General features: G+C 36.5%; 1 protein-coding gene across 10 annotated transcripts in view; it reads left to right on the forward strand.

Moving 5' to 3' along the window:
* FCHO2 (FCH and mu domain containing endocytic adaptor 2) overlaps positions 1–13,774 on the forward strand; it is a 100,230-nt gene that overhangs the window by 31,149 nt on the left and 55,307 nt on the right. The gene's annotated exons all lie outside the window — the stretch shown is intronic.

A 13,774-nucleotide genomic window follows, 5' to 3' on the forward strand; every position in this document is an offset into this window, starting at 1 on the left:
AGAGATTGTATGTAGAATGTTCTTTACTAAGCAGCAAATTGAGTATTAGTTCCTGAAAGTACTGCATGCTGCTTGTGATGCATAAGAGCTGGTGTAAGAAGACAATCTCACAGTACTGTGTAATTAGCATTGTAGGAAAAAATAAAGACTTCACCTTAATATTTGGGCATGAATGCACAGTCACTAGGTGTGTGAATACAAGAGTTCAGTAGTACTTTTTTCTGTTTTTATTAGCATTGTCAGTCCCGACTAGCATCTCTGTCTTCTAGCATAGAAGCACAAAGGGTTTTTTTCAGAGCAAGGATCTACATAACAGAGTAAACCTTGAGAATTTATATTAAATTGTTAAATGTGGTTACTAGATATCTTATAAAGCCTCTGTGAGGAGTTTTAAACATAATGCATTCTTTCTGTGATCTACCAATGCTGATACAGAGTAGGCTGAGGTAATATTGTATGTGGAACATATTTCAAATGTTTCCTGTGTGTTTTGCAATTTTTCACTAAAGATTAAGAAATAAAAAGCATGGCTTTCAAGTTCAGTTGGTCTGAAATCAGGACAAAGATACACGAAAACTCAGTATTCATACCTATTTTACTAGCTACTGCTGAGATGTCGCAGCTGGGGATCTCCTTCTTGAATTTAGGATACTGAGTCTCTGAGTTAAAAAGACACTTGCTACTGTAACCTAGAGCACTGTGCACTTCAAGTCATCCATGTTATTAGTGTGGCTTTTTGCTAGACAACATAGTATTTGTGAAAAAATAACACTTCACTTTTTCATTTAGTTGGAGAAGTTATACACCCTCTGTACTTATTTACTTCTTTATCAAGTTCTTCAAATCCTATTAGTATTCTCTAGGGCCAAATAAAAGCTTTTATCATAGGAAATTTCATTTCTTCATCTCTTTTAATAGTGAAATATTCTAAGGAAAGGTAGTGTGTTTAGTGTGGAAAGGTACACACCTCCAATTTTGTTTTACAGTGTCAAATTATTGTATTGATGTCAACTTTGTAGAGCAGTCAGAGGGAAAGCACAGGCAAATTCAGCAGTAAAAGAACAAATTGGCAAGAATTCTGAAGTGCCCAATATAGGAGACTAGAAACACAGACCAGTAGTGATGTTAGTTATGGTTACTGCTTCTATTATATTCATTTCATTAACTTAGAATCACATGACTTTGAGAATTAGAAAGATTTGGAAGGTAAAGTGAGGTATCATCCTTCTAAGAATGAAGTGGAAACATCCAGTGTGGGAAAGAAATAATAGAAAAAAAGTCTTACAACTGTCAGTGTTGCTTACAATTCCGGGCCTAAGTGCCTTTGAAGGAAATACTTCAAAATCTCCCATGCCTATGTAGGCCTTCTCCGTTCCATATTATTTGTGGGCTGGCATACTAAGTAAGATGGTGGGCTGCTTTCTGAAATACTGAATTTTGACAACAAAGTAAACTAAAAAGGTAACGCATAAGAAAGTATTTTAGTTTATTTCAGTATATTCTAGTTGTACTTCTTAGCAGAATTTACTTCTTACTTATATCTGTAAAACTAAGAATGAATGTAAAATGAAGTACTGAGAAGGGCTGTTTTATTGCATTGACTAAAACCAATTTATGGTAAAGTTTTCTAGATATAGGCAATTATTTTATTTAATTCTCTTCTGCATATCTGAAATTTTTCTTTGTACAATGATGTCCTTTATACCAGATTATATGGGCTCCCTCTGGTGGCTGATTTCTGTCACCTGAAGTAGTCATATACAGGGACTTCTTCAGTTTAATACTGCATTTCTAGTACAGATAATGTTTATTTCAGGCAGTAATGCTTTGTGAAGTTTTTTTAAACTTCATTTATGGACTTATTTACAATGGCTCTTTTAAAATAAACTGCTACTTTCTTACTTCCATCCAGCGTAAGAAAAATAGCCACAAACATCCAGTTGCATATCTTGTAATTTGAAGTGAAAAAAAAAAAAAATCACTTAAATGTAAAACATTCAAAACCAGAAGGGGAGCTGGCAGGATATGCAATAACTGGTCAGACTTCAGGTCAGAATTTAATGTATTATCTGAACCATTTCTAGCATTCAGACAGAGATGTACAGGCATGAGGAGTGGATCTGTGTGAACCTCATGGGATTCAGCAAGATCAAGTGCAAGATCCTACACCTGGGTCAGGGCAACACCCAAGATCCGTACAAGCTGGGGGATGAAGGGATTGAGAGCAGCCCTGCGGAGAAGGAATTGGGGGCACTGGTGGGGGAAAGCTTGAACATAAGCCAGCAATGTGTGCTTGCAGCTCAGAAGGCAAATCATATCCTGGGCTGCATCAAAAGGAACCTGGCCAGCAGGTGGAGGGAGGTGATTCTGCTCATTTTACTCCAGTCTGGTGAGACCCCACCTGGAGTCCTGTGTCCAGCTCTGGAGCCCTCAGTACAGGAAAGACATGGACCTGTTGCAGAGGGGCCAGAGGAGGCCACAAAAATGATCAAAGTGTTGGAGCACACCTCCTATGAGGACAGGCTGAGGAAGTTGGGGTTGTTCAGCCTGGAGAAGAGGAGGCTCTGGGGAGACCTTATTGTCATCTTCCTAACTAAAGGGGGCTTATGAAAAGATAGGGGCAGACCTTTCAGTGGGGCCTATTGTGATAGGACAAGAAGTAATGTTTTTAAACTAAAGGAGAGAAGATTCAGGCTAGGCACTAGGAAGAAATTTTTACAATGTGGGTGGTGAAACACTGGGACAAGTTGCCCTTTATAGCTGCTGAAGCCTATTTTGCTTTATTTGCCTGTGAAGAAAAAAAATGTCTCAAGGCTCCTGGTAACTCCAGTCATGGGAAAGTCTAAGATCACAAATGTCAAATGGAGACATTAATTTAGGATTATTTTTTATATATATGTATATAATTTTGAAATTCTCTCTGGGAAGGCTATCAGGTAGTCTAGAGCTGAGGAGGTCTGTTAGTGATTTAGGACAGCTATGGTGTCAGAATATCCACTGCCTCAAGAAGTAGTGCATGTAAAAAAAAAATCCCAGCATCCTTGTTGATGTCCAGTTGATCCTTGTCTGTTCTGAGAGAACACATTTGGAACCTCTGTTTCAGGACAGCTAACACATTTTGTATTTTGATGTCTTAAGAAACAGTGGTTTATTTAGGTATGGCATTCCTACTGAAAGCAATGTGTACTTTTCACAGGCTGCAAAACTGTCGATAAACCATAACGTTTACTATTTGGATGGCAAGCAAACAGTTTAATCTGAATTTCTTACAAGTTCATTAATGCTGCCAGCATTGCCTGTTAGCCTGTTACCAGAATCACAAAGCATTAGAGCTTCAATTTAGTAAACATTTAAAAACCAATATTCCTATTTAGTTAGTGTGTTGTGTTAAACTATATGTTTTCTACCTAATGAAGAAATGTACAAGATTAAGGGGATAAAGTAGGGGAAAAAGAGTTAAGAATTAACCGTATTACTCCTAAGAACTTTTAGAAATAAGTTAGACCTTTCCCAGAGATTGAGAGACAAAACAAGGGTCATGGAGTATTGAAGGTTGCTTTGATGAAAGCTACTAGCTATTATGTGCTTGAATAGTGAACTCTGCTTTGAGAATAATACTTGAAACAGTGCTGGGTGTGGCATTTATTTTTTCCATGGGTTTGTTTGATAACATAATAGTTCACAGCATTTATAAAATGGACACTGAACAACAACAAAGTACATGGAAATAAACACTGAAAATACTTCATACTAATTTTTTAGCAGCTTGGCATGACATCTTTGAGCTTCTCTTCCATAAGGAAGTGTAACAAAGCAAGTATTTATTTTGTGTTCCTTAAATGATTTTCTTTATATTTTCTGTAAATATTGTGAATACTTTAATGCTGCCAACAACTGTGATCAGGTGCATAAATAGCCAAAAGTGTCACCATTTCTCAAAGCCTGCTCCCACACATAATTCTACCCATAAGGCTGACTGAGGAATGAGTTTAGTTTATCAACACTGGCAGTACCCCGGGGATTCAGAAAACTGTTCTTTGTAAAGGAAGGCAGATCACTGCTATATTTCAGAATTTAATGGAAGAAATTAACTGTGGATATCTTTGAGGATTTTTATGAGAAGCTGGGTTTGAGGCAGATGAAGTAGTATTTAAGGGTCCTGAGCTGTAGAGCTCGGTTTTCAATCAGAAGCTGCAAGCTCAATAACTGTACCAGCAAATGTGTCTTAATACTTGTCCTGTTTTATTTTGCCTGCAAAAATTGTGTCCCTTCACAAATAACAAGCTTGTCAAAGCTGATGTGGACTTTAGGAAGTCCTATCTGCCAGCATAAATTTGTAATAATTGTATATACCAAAGCTGCAAACTTGTTTTAGATTGTGATTTATTTTTTCTTAATGATCTGGAGAGTTCTAGCTGCGCAAGTTTTGTTCAAAAGTTCTCTTAACCCAAGTGAAGGACTAGTAGCATTTATAAAAATAACTTAGACAACATCTGTAGATAAAACTGGGTCAGAGCTGGTTTTTGAATTATTTTGGACACTCAGTAAGATCCTCTTGAATTTTCTTGCTAGAAACAAAAACAGTTGCAGCCTGAGGCAAATGCTTTTTCTGGTCTGTGAGAGCAAAGCAATGCCCATTTCAGTAACTTAAGGAGAAAAAGACATTAATTAGGGGATAGTCATCAGAAAATGCAGTAGTATGCAGGACAGGTGACACTATGACGATTACAAAAAAATACCAAAGAGCTTTTAAACACCTGAGAATAGAAATAATGTGCTGAGATGTGTTTTGTGCTAATAAAGTAAATAAGACCTGTACTTCAGTTACATAAAGTAGCATAACCTTATGTGGAACGAAAATTGAGGGAAAAGTTTGGAGTTCTTAATTTATTTATTGGAGGCATATCTTTCTTTTAATATAGGAAATGTTCTTTGGACAGAATTGACTAGACCATTAACTAAATGGCCTTTTCAAACATGAAATTTTCACAGGAAGTGTACTTAGCAAAATTAGAATGGAAAAGTGTATTCTTTTCCCTGTTTTTTCTGTCAAAGCTTACAATAAATGAAACTTTCTGAAATCTGGAGATATTTTGAAACCTATTTATAAACGTCTCTGCATTGGTTCATTCTTAGTATACTGCATTGTTAGGTAAGAACAAAAGCTTGAGTTTTGGAACACAAGGTTTTTGAGGAAAAATGTGGATTTTAAACGAAGGAAGCAAAACACAGGAATCTAAAGTTGTACTTAAACCCACCTATCTTGTCTAATAGTCTGCCTTTCTAATAAAGTTGAAACAAATCCTAAACTGTGGATATGATAGTTTATCTAGTATTAGTGATCGTTAATTTGTGTTGCACACGGTCCCACTTCTAATTAACTCATAATTTCATTGGCAATAATACTGCAATGTGATAGTACGTGATACCAGGACAAGTTCTGCATTGAATTGACTGTCTAGTCAACTAGGTCCGTACGTCATACACTTTCTTGAACTTCGACGTTTGTTCTGGCATTTGAAAATTAATTCTCACTTGACTTGTATTTGAACTTGTGTGTCCATGGTGCTTCTCAGGAAGTGCAGGATCTTTTCTGCTTTGTCTTTGTTACATTTTTATTCTTGTCTTAATCATTGTAGGTCACCTAGATGGCCGTAATTCCATTTTAAATGATGGATATTGATTTGTGTGCATTTTGGCAACATAAGGTACAGTGGGCTACACCCTGTCCTGTTGCCTGAATAGTATGAGAGTAGGAAAAAGGAAAATGTCATAGCAGTAGCTAATCAACCTAGCTGCACAGACCTAAGCTCTGGTTTGACCATAAAAATGAAATTTCAAATTCCTAGCTTTGTTAATAATGTTTGTAATTTTAATTCTTTATTTAATGTTGAAATGGATTTGTTTTGAAGAGTTTTCTCTATTGGTTACTCTCTTCGAGAGAAAGGAGATATCTAGAAAAACAGTATAAGATAGGCTATTACTATCATTAAACTTTGTCCTAAGCCTCAGGAATTCAGTTTCACAGAGTCCCTCTCTGGTATATGGTCTTAGCTGATACTATCCTTCCAAGGATTGTGTAGTTCTGTATCATTTTTGGTAGCCTGGTTCAGGAAGAACAGACAGGAGTGGAAAACCCTGATCTTGTCACATGCATTCATCCTCTTTGCAACCACTGACTTGGAGACTATTGATAGTATTGCATAATAGTATGCATATTTTGTGTCTTTAAATGCTGAGACATATTTCAAAGTCAAAACTGCATTGTCTTGGGCTCCAGGTAGCTCCTTGGGCATGAATATGAGGCAGATTTTGTGGTAATACTTAATAACACGTCTCTCAAAGTTACTCCTCTGGTTTCAACTTTCTCCTTCTGCAAAGAGAAGGAGAAAGTTGTACTCACCATGTACTCACTCCTTGTACTCACTATAAGCTGCAGAAAAGGCACACCAGGAAGAAGTTCACATTGAATTGTTTGATTATTGATGGTGCATGTGTGGAAACTGTCATACACTAATTAATACTTCCAATTTTACAGTTAGGGTGGAGAGGTGGTTAAGCATATATACTGTTCTTTCTTTGCTCACAAAATTAATCTTCTGTTCGAGTAAATAGGAAAACACTTTCAAAGCACTACGGAACAGGAAGATGTTCCCAGGGAGGGGATTTTGTCTAAGTGAAAAATGACTTTTCTGTGTGAAAAATTCTGGCTACTATAAAAAGTAAATATTTTTTTCTCATTAGGAAATGCATCCAGTGACATGTCTTAGCCTCTGGCAATTTCACGGGTTTAAGTTCACAACTTAAGTAAGACAGCATAGGCGTCTTGGTTTACAGGTTCAATGTGCGACTGTTACAAAGACATGATTCTTTGAAGCAGTCTTTGAACATGAGGGCTGTAATTCAGCATACTTACACGCCTACTGTTCCCAAATCTTAGCTTACTCTTCTTTAAGATGAAAACTCCTTGGATGTGTCTGTGCATTTTTCATCGCCGCCTACTTGCTTGGTCTGCCTTCAGCAGGTCAAAGACAGACTGTGCAGTCAGGCAAAGCCATTTGTTACAGATATTTATATTTATAGACCAGGCTTATGCAGTTCTGCTGCTGCTTAGTTTTTTTCGTACACAAGCTTTCACAACACTTTGCTACTTTCATTTGATGGAAAAGCAGAGTTTGCAAAGACTATAAAAATGAGGAGTCAGGGAGAGAAGGATGACCCAAACTAGACATGCCATGAAAGGGAAAGGCAGTTGTAATGATGTAAGTTACTCATTTGGAGAGTCAGCAGACAGCAGAGTGTTTGTTTGTATATATGTGTGTATGTTGGCCAGCCACTTAGCCCATGGATAGTTCAAAACCAGCTACATCTCACATCCTGTTGTTTATGCAACCAGAAAGGAAAGATGGGGTGAATTTAAAGTATAGAGCAGAAGAATAGTAGAAAAGGATGAGTAAAGGGGCTGGGAGTGGTGTGGAGGATAGTGCTTGGGGAACACAGTGTTCTGGAGATTGATGTCTTAGCTGACATTATTTTGCTGCTGACGGACCTCATGCTTTCATAAATTGCAGCTGAAACTTCCAGTGTCTGTTGTCATAGCAGGTGTTACAGGCTAGTTGGATCTCAGAGTTGAAACTTTCCTTTGGGTATGTGTTTAATGTCTGCTGTTGAAAATTCTTATGTTAGCTGAGCAATAAAAAACAATTTCTCTGTAACTGAAGATGTTTGACAGCTTTTAGGTTTAGAAAAAACTCTCTCCTTACTGCTGATAAATGTCTTACTTGATAATAATTACTTTAAAGCTACTCAGATTGTGATAGTTTTCTACTTTGTTTTTGGTTTGTAAGCCGCACAGAAATACTGCCCCTTGAGAGTAGTGTTCTTGAGCTTGTACTCACAGTACCAGAATAGCCCGAGATTAATGTTTCCTTTGATCCTGTGAACTGAGTGCAGGGCTGGAAGAGTAGTAACAGAATCAGGGTTAGAATTGATTGCTTCTTTGCTCTCCTTGTATGTTAATTTCTTCATCTAAAGGATTACTTTCCTTGGAAGTGCTACATATGTTGCTATTGATAATAGTAGTTATCTATGCTGCCACTTCTTTATTTTTCAAAAGGAGTACTATCACCATGCTGTTGTAGTTTTTTCAACAAAAAAAAGAGGAGGATTTGGTCAAGTCTTAAGCATCTGTAGAGGCCATAAGCCTGGGCATGTAACAAAGAGTGGTCAGAAATTCAGTGATAGTTGTGGTGGAACTGTGTCTTTGTAGAATTAGATTAAGGGAGGCTGTTTTACCAGTATTATTTTAGTATTTTCCCTCACCTGGCCTGTTAACAGGCCAGTTGTGTTTTCTGTCTCTTATCCATTTTTGGGGAAAGTAGAGCTGACTGAATCCACAAACCAGTATTTGCTTGTGGCAGTCTGGTACTAGCACAATAAATGTATCACAAATATGTTGTTTAGCCCAATGATGGTAACAGCTGTTCACCTCTTGTCTGCATTCCTACAAATCAGCTATGCTTGAATTTAGTTTTATTTCTTCTTCTTTTTAAAATCCAGAATAAGAAGTCCTTTTGTGGGGAAAAATAAAATTCTCCTTATCTTTTTATAATATCACTTCTCTTTTTTGGACAGGCAATAAAAATGAGAAGTTAGTGTTAGAAACAGTAATGTGAAGAAACTATATTTTGGTTTTCTAGCTTCTAAATTTGAAAGCTTGAAATTCTTCGATAAACATGTCGCAGGGTCAGATGATAGTAAGAAAAAGATTGCTTATATGTTTGTGTACATACAAAATTGACCTTTGTGATGCAGCTTAACATCTAAACACTAAAAGCAGTCATTTGTTTTGACAGCAGAATTAATTGAGGCTAAAACAGTCGAAATTCCACTTGTATCAAGCTGTTCATTAGGAATTGCTGTCTGGCTTTAGTGCTGTCAGAAAAATAACCCTGTTCTGCTATGATTAAATAGCAGAATGATGGTCGGTCCACTGAATTTGAGAGAGAGGTTGAATAAACTTTCTACTGCGGAAACAATTCAGAAGTGACACGCTGCAAGGGGGGTCAGAATGTGCATTGATATCCAGCTGAGCTGTCAACTGGCACTGAGCCAGGCACGCAAAGCTTTGCCATTTGAAGCAGCATGTGAAGCATATGCAGTTTTAAAAAAATTGTCCTCCTTTCATGCATGATTTACACTTGTTTTTATCAAAAACAAGAATATAGTTTGTTATCATATTTGTAACTATAAGTACAAATGTACAGAGTTTTTTTAAAAGCTTTTGCTTGAAACAGATATGTTATAGTGTTTATATGTGTGCATGTGTGTGTGTAAACTGATTGCTCATGATGGGAGGAAAGGCAGAATTTTTTTGTCTGAGTGTTTCTAGTTATTGAAAATTCAGTGTAGCTAATAAAAGTAAATGCTTGGCTGCGATAACATTTCTTTCTGGCATGCATACCCACCTTAAAATAGAAAGGAGACAGTTTCAAGAGGAGATGCAAATGTAAAGCAGTTTTTAGTTGATTTGTTGACTTCCTGATTTGTTTACCTTTTTAGCTCTGCAGGATTTTCCAGTTCATTGGTGTGCTTACTGGGGGCTCTTTTTCAGGGTATGACATAATATTATGTTTTCCTTCATAGTAATAGTAGTTGGCTTTTGTATTTGCCTTGTTTCTTTAAGAATCCAAAGAGTAAAACTTTTTTTCCCCCGCTCTGTTGAGCAAAGTAAAATTATTTCATTGTTTTGACCTTGGCAGAACATTTTCCCAGTGTCTACCACACAGAGGTTTTGTGTAAGAGGTATACAGATAGGTTGGAAAACTTATCTCTAGGGTTTTGTAGAGCTAAGTTTTGTAACTTTTCTAGACAGTTGACAACAAACTTGACTGTCTTCATGATAATTAGTGTCACTTTGTAGATAAATGAAGTAGCAGGTGTAAGGTTGTTATTTATAAACTGTCTTCTGTAGTTGCCTAGTGTATACTCTGAAAATACGGTTCTCAATAGACGTAAATACGTGGTAGATGCCATAATATAATTTACAGTGCTATTACATTTTCTTTGTTTTTGTATAAAATAAGTATCTCCTTATTGCTAGCCATCCACTTTGCCCATTAATGTCATGAAAGCCCACATACTTACATGCCACTTGTAACAAGAAAAACAGTACATGTATTTCCTGAACAGTCTAGGAGATGCATCCTGAGCTGCAGAATCACTGGTGCTTAACATATGCTAGTGTCACTTATTGTAAGTTATTAGATTAATTAAAACAGAAAATATCCATTTAGTCAAATTACCTTTTGTCTTTTCTGTTCTAGCAAACCAAAGCTTCCTCATTTTCAGAAGCCTAGGAACTGACCCACTCCTGGTTTATTTGCTTCAGTGTCTTGTCAAATAGCAGCTGTCTGCTTCCATGTGTCTGTAAAAACATCATCCATTTGCCTTTTCATCGTGTCCATGTCTGTCTCAGCTGGTAGAATGCTGTGAGCTGCAGCAGCTTGCCTTGGAAAATGCTTTCAGATGATGCTTGGTGGGAATGTTTACATACAATTAGAGAAGCTTACTGAATTTTAACGCATGCTCTCTTTATAGAATACTCATTAGTATCCTGATAGCTAGGTATGTATGTTTTAGTGACTGAAATCCCACTAGATACTCATGTCTCTTTCTGTTATAAAGCCTAAGTTTCATTTATGCACTGTATTATTTTTTTTCTATTCTGTATGTGTACAGTAACAAATACTTTCAGGTCTATGTGTAGGTACTTGAGATGCTTAAGCCATACTTATTTTTCAATGGATCAACATAACAACAGGCAGACCAGACTGTAAAAAAGTTGTCTTGAACCTGCAACTCTCCATGCTTAACCCAACAGACTATTAATTCAGAGACCTTTGCAAGGAATGGACTAGATCTCAGCTATAACTTTTTACTTACGCCAATAAATGTCTTAAAGTGTATTTTTTATTTTTACAGTGCTGCTTTATTTCTAATATTTGCTTTCATTTTGTGTTCATATGAATGCTTGAGAATAGGCTTCCTTCTCAGTTCACGTTGTTATGTTGTTATGAGAAAAAGAACAAAGGAAACCTCAGTGCTTTAACTGTAGTACTGTAGAATATAATTGTCATTGTTATTGCAGTCAGGATGGTTCTTTTCAGTGCTTTGGGCTACCTACTGACTGCTTCAGTGAATGACTTCAGTCACCGACATCAGCAGTACTACTTAAATGTCAAACAATTGCTTTTCTTTCCTTGGATGTTGCAAGAGACAGTGAATCTGTGTACCTACTTCAGAAATTATGGCCATGATAATCTTCCTGATATTGAGCTGAAATCCTTGTTGGTGTAATGCCTGTGTCTGTACTTAAATCTTTGGGCAGAAGTCTGTTAAGCAAGCTTTTCGGCCTCATAGAGAAGAGTTAGTGCGTGCACATGAAAGTCTTTGTGTAGCTGTTAAAAAAAGTTCTTGTGGTACCAGCATATGGATTTGCATGCTTTGACTTGCATCTATATATTACACCTGTCTGACAATCTCTTTTAACTCCAACCCACTGGGAATTTTTAACAATGCCATCTAATGATTAAGGAATCAGGAATCAGAGAGATGGATTGGTAGTTCAGAGAAGAAGGCTCTCTTCTTTTTTTCCTGTGAAAGTACACATGCTTTTGTTTCCATATATACAAGTACAGCAGACTATGCAGGGGAATATCATAAGAAAGTATCCAAATTCCTTATTGATGCTCTGCTTTTGTAGCAATATGTGTACCTTAGGCTTTTGGGTGGCTAGGAGACTGCAGCTGCTTCTAGCAGGAGATGATGTGGTCACAGTACACACTTCTGGCTGGGGAAGGTACTATTGCCTCTTTGGGCACAAAGACATCTCCCCACAGGAGACTCCAGCTGTTATGTGGGCTACCAAAAGCTCGTCACAGCTATCCTGTTTTCTAAATTGACTCACCATAGAGCACCACAGAAAATGTCTATTTCTGTAATGTTATTGCAGTTTAAAAATACGACTCCCCAGGCAAAACATGGTACTCTTTACAGAAGTCATGTAGGAAGCAGAACTGTGGGGAGATCTGAAGTTACAGAGCAAAACTCTAAAAAAATTAAAACCTGCTACAAATTTCACTCTACTCAAAAGGCAAAATGTACAAATTTGACTTCGCTGCAGGCAAATAATGCAATGTGTTGTATTGGTGGAGGTGGATTAAATACAAAGTTTTACAAAACCAGCAAACATTTCTGGGCATTGGAAGAAAATGCTGAATTTATTTGTTTATGTTTGTGGATTCATTAGGGACAGCCACTGGCATCTTGAACTTCTAGGTTCCAAATGGTGAAGGACACTAATAGAAATTTGAATTAAGTAGGAAAAGCATGTTAGGATCAAAAGATGCTTTTGAAATGTAACTGATTCACAACATTTGTTTTAAAAAAATGCTGTTTTCATTATTGTTATTTATCTTTCCTGCAGTAAAGCAGCTAGTAAATACATGGCAAGGAAAAAAGAGATAACTCTACCCATTTTGCTGAAACTTGAAAAAACTAATAGGTATCATTAAGAAGAAAGTGTAGCATGCACATTTCCAAGTTAACTTCACAGACCTTAGTGAAAAGTGGGACCTGCTTAGTGAAATCTTTTATGCTGCTTCAACAGATCATTGCTACCTCAGGCAATTCTTCGATAACTGAGATTTTTTCCAGATTGCATTTTATAGTCTTCCCTAACTGAAAATGCTAATCTGATCTTCATATTTTTGCGTTTCTGTATTAAACATGAATGTTTCTCTCTTCAGATAAAATGTTTATCAATCTGAAAAAAAAGAAAGCTTTCAAAGACTAATGTTAGGCAAGTGAAATGGAGAAAATACAGGAATTTGGATGTGTTGTTAAAGAAAATACTTTGTTTCTTCTTATGTTAGAAGTAAAAGTTATAGATACTGATCTGAAATAAGGATGAGTTTTACCTAAGCCTTGAATAATTATTTTAATCATTCGTGTAAAAGCATTAAAAGTCTGGGAATCAGTCTTAGTAACTGGAAAGGGTAAAGAAAAAGATGGTATTCTGAAAAACTTGAGTACTGGTTTTCTCTAAGAATATGTTTAAGTCTCTGTTGTTTACAGTCTTTTTGTTCTGTTTTTGTTTTGGGGATGAGTGTTTGTGGTTGGTTTGGCGCTTTTTTTTTCCTCTGGCCAAATGGGAGTATGCATAGAGGCAAGAAACAGAAGTAGTTGAATCCTTAGCAGAGTGATGAAAACATATTGTCTGAAGTGTAGTGCTGGAGAAGTAATGGATTTGTTCTTCAGCTTCTATGTTTTATAGTATTTTTTCAATTTGTTGCTCAATATATTTTGAACAATGGAGTTTAAATTCCTAAAATAAAATGTTGATGAAATCAGTGTGGGAATGTAGACATCTACAGTTCTCTAAATCCACTTCTCTGGATTTTTTTTGTTGGGTTTTGTTTCATCAAATACACATTTCCTGGTTTGTGGAGCAGGCTGACTTTGTTTTACTGTGAATGTGGTGGAGTGCAAAGGAGAAAGGATTGGAAGACCAACTTAAAATGCCCATGTATTTACAATATTGAGTAGAGAGTGCTGTTAGGAATTTGAATTTCATCTTGTTATATTGAATTATTAGACTTGCATTGAAATTATTTAGTAATTGAAATTTAAAGGGCAGTTAATACTGCCGTTTGATATTCTGCTTTCAAGAGCTTCATTTGGAGGCCAAACAATTACATTATCATAAACAGGA

The sequence above is a fragment of the Columba livia genome, chromosome Z, assembly GCF_036013475.1.
Source record: "Columba livia isolate bColLiv1 breed racing homer chromosome Z, bColLiv1.pat.W.v2, whole genome shotgun sequence".
NCBI classification, from domain to species: Eukaryota; Metazoa; Chordata; class Aves; order Columbiformes; family Columbidae; genus Columba; species Columba livia.